General features: G+C 39.9%; 1 pseudogene; it reads right to left on the bottom strand.

Moving 5' to 3' along the window:
- Positions 1-292: 292 nt before the first annotated feature.
- On the bottom strand, positions 293-6306 carry LOC138083540 (adenylate kinase 2, mitochondrial pseudogene; annotated as a pseudogene).
- Between the last annotated feature and the right edge of the window lie 6790 nt (positions 6307-13096).

The raw sequence follows: 13096 nt of genomic DNA on the forward strand, positions 1-13096 counted from the left end.
GACTTCCTGCATACCTGGGTTGGCAGGAGGCTTTGATAAAAGTTGAAGTCTTAGGGCACTGGCTTTGTGAAATATTGTCACCAGTCCAGAGTAAATGAAAATGTGATTCCTTACAAATAATGCTACATCTCCATTTCTACCTATACCCTCCAGATACTGTTTTTAAATATTAGTTTTCCCCTTTGTCTATACATTTTAAGACTCCGGCTTCATGAAAGGAATTGATTCACCGCAGCATGGCTGCTCTTCCTGTCTTGTGCCCTCCATCTCCTTCCCTCCAGCCTTACCCTGATCACCCTCCCCTCTGCACAGCACCTATGGGCAGGGACCAGGCCATGTGGTGATGAGCAGCGATGCGGTCCTGCCTGGCCTTCTGTTTCTGGGATGTGGCTTTGGACAATGCTGCTAGGATGCTGCAAACAGGACATCACAGGTCCGGGATGCGTGGATAGCAGAGTGGAGCCCCTTTACTGTCTTACTCCACCGATGGATGGTCTCACTGTGGTAGGTCTCAGGGTGGATTTTCAAGGCCTTGACCAGGAGCTGACTGTGGCTCAGATCATGAACTCCTTATTACCAAATTCAGACTTAAATTGAAGAAAGTAGGGAAAATTGCTAGGCCATTCAGGTATGACCTAAATCAAATCCCTTATGATTATACAGTGGAAGTGAGAAATAGGTTTAAGGGCCTAGAACTGATAGATAGAGTGCCTGATGAACTATGGAATGAGGTTTGTGACATTGTACAGGAGACAGGGATCAAGACCATCCCTATGGAAAAGAAATGCAAAAAATGCAAAAAAAAGCAAAAAAGGTCTGGGGAGGCCTTACAAATAGCTGTGAAAAGAAGAGAAGCAAAAAGCAAAGGAGAAAAGGAAAGATATAAGCATCTGAATGCAGAATTCCAAAGAATAGCAAGAAGAGATAAGAAAGCCTTCTTCAGTGATCAAGGCAAAGAAATAGAGGAAAAGAACAGAATGGGAAAGAGTAGAGATCTCTTCAAGAAAATGAGAGATACCAAGGGAACATTTCATGCAAAGACGGGCTCAATAAAGGACAGAAATGGTATGGACCTAACAGAAGCAGAAGATATTAAAAAGAGTTGGCAAGAATACAGAGAAGAACTGTACAAAAAAGATCTTCATGACCCAAATAATCATGATGGTGTGATCACTCATCTAGAGCCTGACATCCTGGAATGTGAAGTCATGTGGGCCTTAGGAAGGATCACTATTAACAAAGCTAGTGGAGGTGATGGAATTCCAGTTGAGCTATTTCAAATCCTGAAAGATTGATGCTGTGAAAGTACTGCACTCAATATGCCAGCAAATTTGGAACACTCAGCAGTGGCCACAGGACTGGAAAAGGTCAGTTTTCATTCCAATTCCAAAGAATGCTCAAACTACTGCACAATTGCACTCATCTCACATGCTAGTAAAGTAATTCTCAAAATTCTCCAAGCCAGGCTTCAGCAATACGTGAACCATGAACTTCCTGATGTTCAAGCTGGTTTTAGAAAAAGCAGAGGAAGCAGAGATCAAATTGCCAACATCCACTGGATCATGGAAAAAGCAAGAGAGTATCAGAAAAACATCTATTTCTGCTTTATTGACTATGCCAAAGCCTTTGATTGTGTGGATTACAATAAACTGTGGAAAATTCTGAGAGAGATGGGAATACCAGACCACCTGACCTGCCGCTTAAGAAATTTGTATGCAGGTCAGGAAGCAACAGTTAGAACTGGACATGGAACAACAGACTGGTTTCAAATAGGAAAAGGAGCACGTCAAGGCTGTATATTGTCACCCTGCTTATTTAACTTCTCTGCAGAGTACATCATGAGAAATGCTGGACTGGAAGAAACAAAAGCTGGAATCAAGATTGCCAGGAGAAATATCAATAACCTCAGATAGGCAGATGACACCACCCTTATGGCAGAAAGTGAAGAGGAACTCAAAAGCCTCTTGATGAAAGTGAAAGAGGAGAGTGAAACAGTTGGCTTAAAGCTCAACATTCAGAAAATGAAGATCATGGCATCCAGTCCCATCACTTCATGGGAAATAGATGGGGAAACAGTGGAAACAGTATCAAACTATTTTTTTTAGGGCTCCAAAATCACTGCAGGTGGTGACTGCAGCCATGAAATTAAAAGATGCTTACTCCTTGGAAGAAAAGTTATGACCAACCTAGACAGTATATTCAAAAGCAGAGACATTACTTTGCCGACTAAGGTCTGTCTAGTCACGGCTATGGTTTTTCCTGTGATCATGTATGGATGTGAGAGTTGGACTGTGAAGAAGGCTGAGCGCCAAAGAATTGATGCTTTTGAACTGTGGTGTTGGAGAAGACTCTTGAGAGTCCCTTGGACTGCAAGGAGATCCAACCGGTCCATTCTGAAGGAGATCAGCCCTGGGATTTCCCTGGAGGGAATGATGCTGAAGCTGAAACTCCAATACTTTGGCCCCCTCATGCGAAGAGTTGACTCATTGGAAAAGACTCTGATGCTGGGAGGGATTGGGGGCAGGAGGAGAAGGGGACAACAGAGGGTGAGATGCCTGGATGGCATCACTGACTCAATGGACGTGAATCTGAGTGAACTCCAGGAGTTGGTGATGGACAGGGAGGCCTGGTGTGCTGTGATTCATGGGGTCACAAAGAGTCAGACACGACTGAGCAACTGAACTGAATTGAATTATCATCTGATCAGCGGATCAAGGGTTCTTCTGTGATACCATCTTTCATGGATGCCTTTAGGGGATTGAACTCTTTGTGTAGGAATGGCCATTCTGGCGGCCTTCCTGTGAGTATCTGGCTTAGCATAGAGCCTGGGATGCTGAACTCAATCACAGAATCAAGCTTCTCTTTCCTCTTCTTGGTGAAGTCACCAGGACTTTCTGCCTTCCTCACAGTCTGAGAGAAGCCATCTAGAAGAATATTATTTCTGTATGGAGAGATCTTCCAATTCTTCTCAATGAGCTCTGTGGCTGTTTCATCACTCATCAGTTTTCCAGCATCCATAGTTGTCTTCAGCTTTTCTCCCAGATCTGAGCCAGAAGACCCGTAGCATGTCCCCAGTAGCCAAATGGGAGACACAGAAGTTTTCAGTAGATTTGGTGCTTGGGAACTCTTGCCGGCTCCAGGTGGCCCGGGTACCTTGGGATACTCTTGAGTTGGTGTTGCCTCAGGCACGTTGGTGGCCTCCAAAGCCTCTCACTGCTCATCCCACACCCCGTTGCTCTTTTTAAAATGATAGATAAGCCCTCAGTTAAACACTTCTTTGGGTTTTCACTCTTTTCTGTAGAGTCTCCATGTACATAAAATATGTATGCCTTTTTCCTCTTAAACTGTCTCTTGCCAGTTTAATTTGCATGTCTTAAATACAGAACCTAAGAGCATAGAGGAAAAGCTTTTCATTCCTTTTAGCATAAAATACCTTCTTGTGTGTGGTGTCATAAAGTTGAATTGAGGAGGTATTAAAGTTTAAAAAAATTAAACAGTTCTCAAAATAAATTTCACAGTATCTTGCTTATAGTAGAGATTGGCTATCTAGAAATAGCTTTCAGATAGCTGTTATTCCAGCCCAGGAAAGCAAGATCCCCAAAGCTCATAATGAGTAATAAATAATTGCTTCCCTCTTTCTTATCTTCCTCCCTTCTCTCTCCCTCCTCTTTCTGTCTTCTATTCTGTTGAAAACCCCAACTGAAAACATACTTGATCCCTCAGTTTTCTTAGGTGCTGGAACTTGAAGTATGCATGTCTCTCTCTAGGAGTTTATAAATGATGGTGTGCAGACAACTGCAATAAAACAAACGGTCTTGATAATAGTGACTTCCTAAGATCATGGCATCTGGTCCCATCACTTTGTGGGAAATAGATGAGGAAACAGCGGAAACAATGTCAGACTATTTTTTTGGGCTCCAAAATCACTGCAGATGGTGATTGCAGCCATGAAATTAAAAGACGCTTACTCCTTGGAAGGAAAGTTATGACCAACCTAGATAGCATATTCAAAAGCAGAGACATTACTTTACCAACAAAGGTCTGTCTAGTCACGGCTATGGTTTTTCCTGTGGTCATGTATGGATGTGAGAATTGGACTGTGAAGAAACCTGAGCACCAAAGAATTGATGCTTTTGAACTGTGGTGTTGGAGAAGACTCTTGAGAGTCCCTTGGACTGCAAGGAGATCCAGCCAGTCCATTCTGAAGGGGATCGATCCTGGGTGTTCTTTGGAAGGACTGATGCTAAAGCTGAAACTCCAATACTTTGGCAATCTCATGCGAAGAGTTGACTCATTGGAAAAGACTCTGATGCTGGGAGGGATTGGGGGCAGGAGGAGAAGGGGATGACAGAGGATCAGATAGCTAGATGGCATCACTGACATGATGGATATGAGTTTGAGTGAACTCCGGGAGTTGGTGATGGACAGAGAGGCCTGGCGTGCTGCAATTCATGGGGTCGCAGAGTCAGACACGACTGAGTGACTGAACTGGACTGAATGGTTTAATTTAATAGGTGGCAAAAAGACTTTCCCACTGTAGGAGTTTTTCCTGGAGAAAAGAACAAAGTCTTTGGAGTTAAATGCCTGTGCTTGTTCAGTTGTGTCTGACTCTTTGCAACTTCAAGGACTCTAGCCCGCTAGGCTCCTCTGTCCATGGAACTTTCTAGGCAAGAATACTGGCGTGAGTTGCCATTTTCTACTCCAGGGGATCTTCCTGACTCAGGGATGGAATCCTTATCTCTTGTATCCCCTGCACTGGTAGGTGGGTTCTTTACCACTGCTCAGATGAGTGTGAGTTTAAAGTTTGTCTCTTCCACTTGGAAATGGAGGCAAGCCTCTTAACTCTTGTTAAACCTCAAGGTCCTCATTTACAAATTAATCATGACTCAGAAATTCTTTGATAATTAAAGATTTTTTAGATCGCATAGCCCAGGTTTTGCATTTGGTAAATATTATTTTCATTCTTTATCAGTGCCTGAAATTTCACAATAAAAACTACAGAAGGTTAGGGCAGGTAGAATTTACCTTTAAAGAAAACCAAGTTTGGGTTCATCATGGTAAAATTAAAAACAACAAGACAAAAAAAAAAAATGAGGCTTAGAATGGGCAAGGATATATAGCGCTTAGCTCAGGGTTACACAATTTGAAAGTTAAAAGACTCAGGGTATAGTGCTTACATGAGATCAATTCTTTAAGACTTTATTCGCTTTCAAAATTCAAATTACCTCAGAGAGAGATAACATCCTGAGTCTGGTTATCAGTTATAATTTAGTGCTACTGTTTATAGACCCAGTAAAGCGTTTCCTGAGATAATCATAACTTTTGCATTTCATATAAAATCAAGAACTATAGATAAAGATGAAACAAATCACATACTCTGAGGGGAAAAAAGAATAGCAGGAAGAGGACCCATATAATTCACCAACAGAGGGAGGGGGAATCTCTCTGCTAGGCATTTTCCTATGGTATTGCATTACCTTATTTTGTTGTTGTTGTTTTTACTCCTGTGATAATATGAGATGGATGACATTATCTCCATTTTGATGAAAAGATCTGAAGTTCAGTGAAAAATTTGGTGATGAGCAATAGAATCTGTTCTCAGAAGTGTATCAGCTTGACTTCAAATCTCATGGTATTCCCAATGTAGCACAATGCCTTCAGCCAAGTCTGGCTTCCTAATTAACAGCTCTGCAATGAAAGTGAAAGTGTTGTCAGTCAGTCCTGTCTGACTTTCTGTGACCCCATGGACTGTAGCCTGCCAGGCTCCAGTGTCCATGGAATTCTCCAGGCAATAATACTGAAGTAAGGTCAACCTAGCTGCTCCATCCAACTTGTAGCCCAACATAAATTGATAGGCATTTTTTTGGGGGAATTCAGAACAAAGTGATTCCTTTAATAGAAAGGATCATACCCAAAAGAAAATGGGAGCTTAAACTTATAACAAAAGTAGAAAAAACTTAATTAGACCTAATACTTAAGAAAAGGGCTTCCTTTGTGGCTCAGCTGGTAAAGAATTTAACTGCAATGCAGGAGACTTGGGTTTGATCCCTGGGTTGGATAGATTCCCTGGAGAAGAGAAAGGCTACCTATTCCAGTATTCTGGCCTGGAGACTTCCAAGGACTGTATAGTCTATGGGGTCACAGAGTTGGACATGACTGACTGACTTTCGTTTCACTTCACTTAAGAAGAAAGCAGGCTATATATATATCAGATCAGAAGGGTACCCAAGTTTTGTCTCCCAAATCTCTTCTGTCCTCATTGTCCTTAATAGAGACACACTTCTTGGGGTTTGTCATAACACTCATTCTTAAATTGATGTAGCACTTGACACTTTGCCACACTTTGCATCTCTTTGTTAGCACCTCTGCTTTCAGTGACAATCCCCACAGACAAGATAGGAGGGCAACTGAGGCGTTTTATTTCCAGGCTTCCAGATCTGGTTAGAGTTATAGGAAGAGTGGTAGAGAGGATGAAAACAAAACGGAGGGGACTTAGGGACATGACACGGGCAGTTAAAAGGACAGTTTGTCTCCTATATCGATTTCTTACAGTAAGCCTTGTTGGGGTGAATGAGTAGGAGAAAATCTAGATAGGCTCTACACTTAGGCCTTAGTAACCCAAGTGTTTGCTCTGCTCAACTTCATTGTAAAAGATTATTGTTTATTTTGTGATTACATCTGTGAAGTAAACATAGTCATTACCATTATCCACGATCGTAGATTGAACAGATATTTTTTCATGTGGGGAGGACACAGAGAAGCAAAGTGATTCCCAATTCCCAGAAAGTGGTAATAATCAGCAATAGCTCAAGTTCATCTTGTTCACCTTGTAACTTGGTGCCGCAGGCCAAGTAAATTGCTGCATGCTTGTAGAAGACTGTGTTACTTTTCAGCAACACCTTTTAAAGACACTTTTTATATCCTGATTTGTTCCTGAAAGTGAAAGTCGCTCAGTCATGTCCGACTCTTTGTGACCCCATGGACTATACAGTCCATGGAATTCTCCAAGCCAGAATACTGGAGAGGGTAGCCTTTCCCTTCTCCAGGGGATCTTCCCAACCCAGGGATCAAACCCAGGTCTCCCGCATTGCAGGCGGATTCTTTACCAACTGAGCCACAAGGGAAGCCCAATTTGTTTCCTATGGTACTACAAATGTGGAGGGTTATATACCTTTGTCTGTTGAACCCAGCCATATTCACATGACTTTCTTTGATCAATAAAATTTTGTCAGATGTGACATGTGGCATTCCATGAAATTGCTTTAGGAACTGGTATTTGGTTCATAACTATCTCTGCTTTCTCTGCATCTGCAATTATGGAAGAATAAGGTGAGATGAAATCCCTGTCAAACTGGTCAGTGAGTGTCCACAGTCAGCAGAACCCTCTTATGAGTGCCACAGAACCCTCTTATGCATATGCAATAATAATGTGAGTAAAAGATTTATTGTTTTCAGCCACTGAGTTTTCAGGCTGTTTATCTTTGTAGCATAAGCTCATGAATCCTGACAGAGTGACTAAGTAATATTTCTTGAATAAATGAATAATAACCTAATTCCATGGACAGAGGAACCTGGTGGGCTGGAGGAACAGTCCATGGGGTTGCAAAGAATCGGAAATGACTGAGTAATTAACACACCACACACTCACACACACAACCTGTTTTAAATGTGTAATATTCACAGTTGACTCGCTATTTGCTATAGGAAGTTAAAAGTTGAATGCTACATTTTGCAAATAATTTATAAATATACTTAGAAAACATAATTTATAAATTATAAATTATAATCCTATCATCTGATCAGGAACAGTTTCATTGAGTAGTTACTAGGCAACAGGGTTTTTGTAAGATTACAATAAGCATGTGAAAGGAAAGGAATTAATTTACTAATTCTTTAAATATTTACTGAGTGCCTACTGTGAGTCAGACATTTTGTTTAACATTTCCCATTATTCAAATATATAATACATGAGCCTGTTGAGCAGTTATTTTTTAGTTTTCATAGGGAGCTGCCAGGTGAATTCAATCCTAGCATTTAGGGAAGAGACTGCATTTTAATCTATTCCATTGTTTCCCTCCCCAAAAGAGGATAAATGCCTACTGGGAGACATTTACACTTAAAGACACTTTGATTATTAAGGCAAACTTGATAGCTTAATGTTAGTGGAGAGGATCATTAAAATTTATACACCCACTGAGAAGGGCCAGCCAGTTCCTTTCCAGAGCAGAAGTTTATTGAATCAAGAAGTCAGAAAAAGTCAAGGCTGGGAAAATCAGAGGACACATCATTGATCATGAGGCTTGGTGAAAAGGAAAGCTCTGGTCCTGAATGGAACTGAAGTAGCAGAGGAGCAGAGCAGCAGGAAAATAGATAATGTGGTTCAATTAAGACATTTTTAAAATTTCAGCTTCCAAGACTGGATGCTATTGAGCTGAGCTGGAAAATGGAAATTGCTTTTCTTTAGAGATGGGGAGGGGAGTAAATAATTCTGAAAGAGCAAGATGAGCAAGGTGTTTGTGTTGGGAGTGACCCTGGAAATCCCTCAGATATTTCTGATTGAGAAACTTGCATAGTGAGACCTCATGAACTGGCCAGGCTCACTTAAGCCAACAGGTTTTTATAGTCATCCCTGCAAACAAAGACAACATCTCCCTCACAAGGCATGATGTATAGGATCTTTGCAGGAAATCCACTTGAGAAGATTAGTTATTTGGGTAATTATCAGAATATTTTTTTTAATTTAAATTTTATTATTTTTTTATTGAAGTCTATTTTATTTTATTTTTTTTAAATTTTTTTGTAATAATTTTTTTCCTTTATTTTAATTTACAATACTGTATTGGTTTTGCCATACATTGACATGAATCAACCACGGGTGTACATGCGTTCCCAAACATGAACCCCCCTCTCACCACCCTCCCCATATCATCTCTCTGGGTCATCCCAGTTCATCAGCCCCAAGCATCCTGCATCCTGCATGGAACCTAGACTAGCGATTCATTTCTTACATGATAGTATACATGTTTCAATGCCATTCTCCCAAATCATCCCACCCTCTCCCTCTCCCACAGAGTCCAAAAGTCTGTTCTTTCACCTGTGTCTCTTTTGCTGTCTCACATATAGGGTTATCATTACCACCTTTCTAAATTCCATATATACGTGTTAGTAAGCCAGAAAGGAAAACACCAATACAGTATACTAACATATATATAGAGAATATTTTAAGTAAAACTATATAACAAGATACAAAAAGCCATGGAGAAGCCAAATAAATTATCTGGAGATTCTCACTGCCTTTGATCCTGTCTTTATCTCCTCCATGAAGGACAGAAAACAACTTCACACACGGTATTCCATTGACTGTAAATTCTACCCACTCTTCTCAGCCAATTTTAAGTTTTACCTCCTTTAAGGATCTTTCCTGCTGCCTTAAAACTGTGTATATTTCTTTCAGTAAACAATTGTAAAATTTGAAATATAACTTATCATGGATGCCCTTTACAACTGCATGGAAAGTCCAAAGATAGTAGAACCATTGTCTTACTTTATCCCAGAGCTCAGCATAGTGCTATGTATATAATAAGTGCTTCATTAATATTAATTTGCTTTGATTTTATGTTTTGTTTATAAGATGATAAATTTAAGGTTGTGAGAAATTTCTTTGACTAATATATGATGCATTTTCTTAAAAAAATGGAAATGTATTGAAGTTTGATGGTCAAAACTTAAATCAACAAGTGGTACTTTTTGAATTTCAATGATACATACTGCTCAGTTCAGTTCAGTTCAGTCACTCAGTCATGTCTGACTTTTTGTGACCCCATGGACTGCAGCAAGCCAGGCTTCCCTGTCCATCACCAACTCCTGGAGCTTGCTTAAACTCATGTCCATCGAGTCGGTGATGTTACCCATCCATCTTAGCCTCTGTCATCCCCTTCTCCTCCTGCCTTCAATCTTTCCCAGCATCAGGGTCTTTTCCAATGAGTTGGCTCTTTACATTAGGTGGCCAAAGTATTGGAGCTTCAGCTTCAGCATCAATCCTTCCAGTGAATATTCAGGACTGATTTCATTTAGGATGGAGTGGTTTGACCTCCTTTCAGTCCAAGGAATTCTCAAGAGTCTTCTCCAACATCACAGTTCAAAAGCATCAATTCTTCAACATTCAGCTTTCTTTATGATTCATCTCTCACATCCATACATGACTAGTGGAAAAGCCACAGCTTTGACTATACGGACTTTATCAGTAAAGTAATGTCTCTGCTTTTTAATATGCTGTGCATGTTTGTCATAGCTTTTCTTCCAAAGAGCAGACATCTTTTAATTTTGACTGGGTGCAGTCAAAATCTGCAGTGACTTTGGCGCCCAAGAAAATAAAATCTGTCACTGTTTCCATTGTTTGCCCATCTATTTGCCATCAAGTGATGGGACCAGATGCCATAATCTTAGTTTTCTGAATATTGAGTTTTAAGCCAGTTCTTTCACTCTCCTGTTTCACATTCATCAAGGGGCTCTTTAGTTCCTCTTTGCTTTCTGCCATAATGGTGGTGTCATCTGCATATCTGAGGTTATTGATATTTTTCCTCGCAATCATGAATCAAGCTTGTGCTTCATCCAGCCTGGCATTTTGCAAGATACACTCTTGATGTAAGTTAAAAAAGCATGGTGACAATATAGAGCCTTGGCGTACTCCTTTCCTGATTTGGAACCAGTATGGTGTTCCATGTCTGGTTCTAACTGTTGCTTCTTGACCTGCATACAGATTTCTCAGGAGGCAGGTAAGGTGGTCTGGTATTCTCATCTCTTTAAGAATATTCTGCAGTTTGTTGTGATCGACACAAAGGATTTAGTGTAGTCAATGAAGCAGAATTAGATGTTTTTCTGGAATTCTCTTGTTTTTCTATGATCCAGTAGCTGTTGGCATTTTGATCTCTGGTTCCTCTGTCTTTTCTAAATTCAGTTTGAATCTCTAGCAGTTCTCGGTTCATGTACTTACTGTTGAAGCCTAGCTTGGAGAATTTTGAGCATTACTTTGCTAGCGTGTGAGATGAGTGAAATTGTGCGATAGTTTGAGCATTCTTTGGCATTGCCTTTCTTTGAGATTGGAATGAAAATTGACCTTTTCCAGTCCTGTGGCCACTGCTGAGTTTTCCAAATTTGCTGGCATATTGAGTGCAACACTTACTGGAATTCCATCACATCCACTAGTTTTGTTTGTCATGATGCTTCCTAAGGCCCAGTTGACTTCACATTCCAGGATGTCTGGCTGTAGGTGAGTTATCACACCATCGTGATTATCTTGGTCATGAAGATCTTTTTTGTGTTGTTCTTCTGTGTATTCTTGCCACCTCTTCTTAATATTTTCTGCTTCTGTTAGGTCCATACCATTTCTGTCCTTTATTCTGCCCAACTTTGCATGAAATATTCCCTTGTTATCTTTAATTTTTTGGAAGAGATCTCCAGTCTTTTCCATTCTATTATTTTCCTCTGTTTCTTTGCATTGATCACTGGGAAAGGCTTTCTTACTTCTCCTTGCTATTCTTTGGAACTCTGCATTCAAATGAGTCTATCTTTCCTTTTCTCCTTTGCCTTTTGCTTCTCGTCTTTTCTCAGCTTTTTGTAAGGCCTCCTCAGACAACCATTTTACCTTTTTTACATTTCTTCTTCGTGGGGATGGTTTTAATCATAGCCTCCTGTACTATGTCATAAACCTCTGTCCATAGTTCTTCAGGCACTCTATCAGATCTAATCCTTTGAATCTATTTGTCACTTCCACTGCATAATTTTAAGGGATTTGATTTAGGTCATACCTGAACGGTCTAGTGGTTTTCCCTACTTTCTTCAATTTAAGTCTGAATTTGGCAATAAGGAATTCATGATCTAAGCTACAACGAGCTCCTGGCCTTATTATTTTTGCTGACTTATAGAGCTTCTCCATCTTTGGCTGCAAAGAACATAATCAATCTGGCTTTGATATTGACCATTTGGTGATGTCCATGTGTAGAGTCATCTCTTGTGTTGTTAAAAGATGGTGTTTTCTATGACCAGTGTGTTCTCTTGGTAAAACTCTATTAAACTTTGCTCTGCTTCATTTTGTACTCCAAGGTCAAACTTGCCTGTTACTACATGTATCTCCTGAATTCCTACTTTTGCATTCCAGTCCCCTGTGATGAAAATGACATCTTTTTTTGTGTGTGTTAGTTCTAGAAGTTCTTGTAGATATATACTGCTAGAGATTTTTTTTTTAGGTAGCTATTTTTTCAGTAGAAATTTTATTTTCAGAAACAAAAATCAGCCTCTAGAAAATGCTCATCAGCCTTCAGAATGGTGACTTTAATCTCTTTGTCAGTGTTTGTCTATGTATAAAAGAAAGTGCTTCCTGGAGTTTCCATACTTGGTACCAGAGCACTAAATTTTAGGCATTTTCATTAGCTAAAATTCAAAGAAACAGTCAAAGAGATAGTTTGAAATGGGAACCCCTCTTGTTTGGTCCCTGACTGTTGCTGTGGTTGTGGTTGCTATATTTGCTCTTCTTGCCTGCAACCATGGCATTGGCAGTACAAAAGTCATTAAAGTACTATAAGCTGAAAATAACACGGTTAAGAACCATGTTTGATGTTCATATGTGGTTTTTTTTTTTTTTTTTTCATCTCTGTGCAGACCCTTCTGTTTGATGGCAGAATGTCTACACACAAGGTAGTATGCCTGTCTCTTTGGAGGGTAATTAAGAGTGGTTCTCAGTGGGAAAACTGCCAAATGTTACAAGGACCAACTCCTTGTTGAGGCTTCTCTTTTGTCTCTATATTTCCACATTGAATATAAAGACTCCTTGAATCAATCTAATTCCGGGATTTTCCTTTTTTTTCTTTTTTTTTGGCAGGAACTACTTGGACATGGGCTATAAATTCAAAATTGAGGGACATATCAAAAGGACATATTTAAAGGATACTATGGGCAGTGTATATTAATCATACTCATTCTGAAAGAAAATTATCAATGAAATCAGATACAGTTTAGAAAGATAATAAAGTCATAAAGTCATTTTTCTTTAGATTCATCTTTTAATATATTTCAGCAGAAGCAGTACTCAAGCACATAT

Source organism: Capricornis sumatraensis, chromosome 8 (genome assembly GCF_032405125.1).
Source record: "Capricornis sumatraensis isolate serow.1 chromosome 8, serow.2, whole genome shotgun sequence".
Lineage (NCBI taxonomy): Eukaryota > Metazoa > Chordata > Mammalia > Artiodactyla > Bovidae > Capricornis > Capricornis sumatraensis.